Here is a 250-nt window from a genome sequence, read left to right as displayed (position 1 = left end):
TTAGCATGACTCCTTCAATAATTAATGCTTTGGTTGTTTTAAATGTTTCAGTACCAAAAAAACCCTGACATGCAGTGTCAGATCTCCAAGTTATAATACAAAATAGATGTTTTGCAATAATTTACATGGAATTAATTCCATCCCAGAGTTCTGGTAAAAATTAGAAACCATTTAAAGGCTGAGCTCTCATAGTTTTTGTGTCACTAGACTCCCTCTATGAAACATTTCCTTGTAAACCTTTATAGTCTAT

This window comes from Galeopterus variegatus, unplaced genomic scaffold (genome assembly GCF_000696425.1).
Source record: "Galeopterus variegatus unplaced genomic scaffold, G_variegatus-3.0.2 Scaffold13300, whole genome shotgun sequence".
In the NCBI taxonomy this organism is placed as follows: domain Eukaryota; kingdom Metazoa; phylum Chordata; class Mammalia; order Dermoptera; family Cynocephalidae; genus Galeopterus; species Galeopterus variegatus.
Note: the sequence above shows the minus strand (reverse complement) of the source record.